The following is a 462-nucleotide window of genomic DNA, read 5'->3' on the forward strand; positions in this document are numbered from 1 at the left end:
CAGAAACTGCTGCTAGTATTATCAGCAAGGAGTAACCCGAGTTTTACAGATATTCATTGCATGTACTCGAATTTCAAAAATTATTTATTTATTAGAAACAGAGCACTGTTTCCGCCCGGTTTCGAACCAAGGAACTTTCGCGTGTAAAGCGAACGTGATAACCACTACACTACTGAAACTGCTGCTAGTATTATCAGCAAGGAGTAACCCGAGTTTTACAGATATTCATTGCATGTATTCAAATTTCCAAAAAAAGCTATTCATGAGAACATATATTCTCTGTTGTTGATACAGCACTAACTGAATGTGTCAAAGAGCACTGTTTCCGCCCGGTTTCGAACCAGGGACCTTTCGCGTGTAAAGCGAACGTGATAACCACTACACTACAGAAACTGCTGCTAGTATTATCAGCAAGGAGTAACCCGAGTTTTACAGATATTCATTGCATGTACTTGAATTTCA

General features: G+C 39.2%; 1 non-coding gene across 1 annotated transcript; it reads right to left on the bottom strand.

Annotated features, from left to right (window-relative positions):
* Positions 1-320: 320 nt before the first annotated feature.
* Positions 321-393, bottom strand: trnav-uac (transfer RNA valine (anticodon UAC)). Its single transcript has one exon. It is a non-coding gene; the product is annotated as a tRNA-Val (tRNA).
* Positions 394-462: the final 69 nt, after the last annotated feature.

This window comes from Oncorhynchus keta, unplaced genomic scaffold (genome assembly GCF_023373465.1).
Source record: "Oncorhynchus keta strain PuntledgeMale-10-30-2019 unplaced genomic scaffold, Oket_V2 Un_contig_10182_pilon_pilon, whole genome shotgun sequence".
Classification (NCBI taxonomy): domain Eukaryota; kingdom Metazoa; phylum Chordata; class Actinopteri; order Salmoniformes; family Salmonidae; genus Oncorhynchus; species Oncorhynchus keta.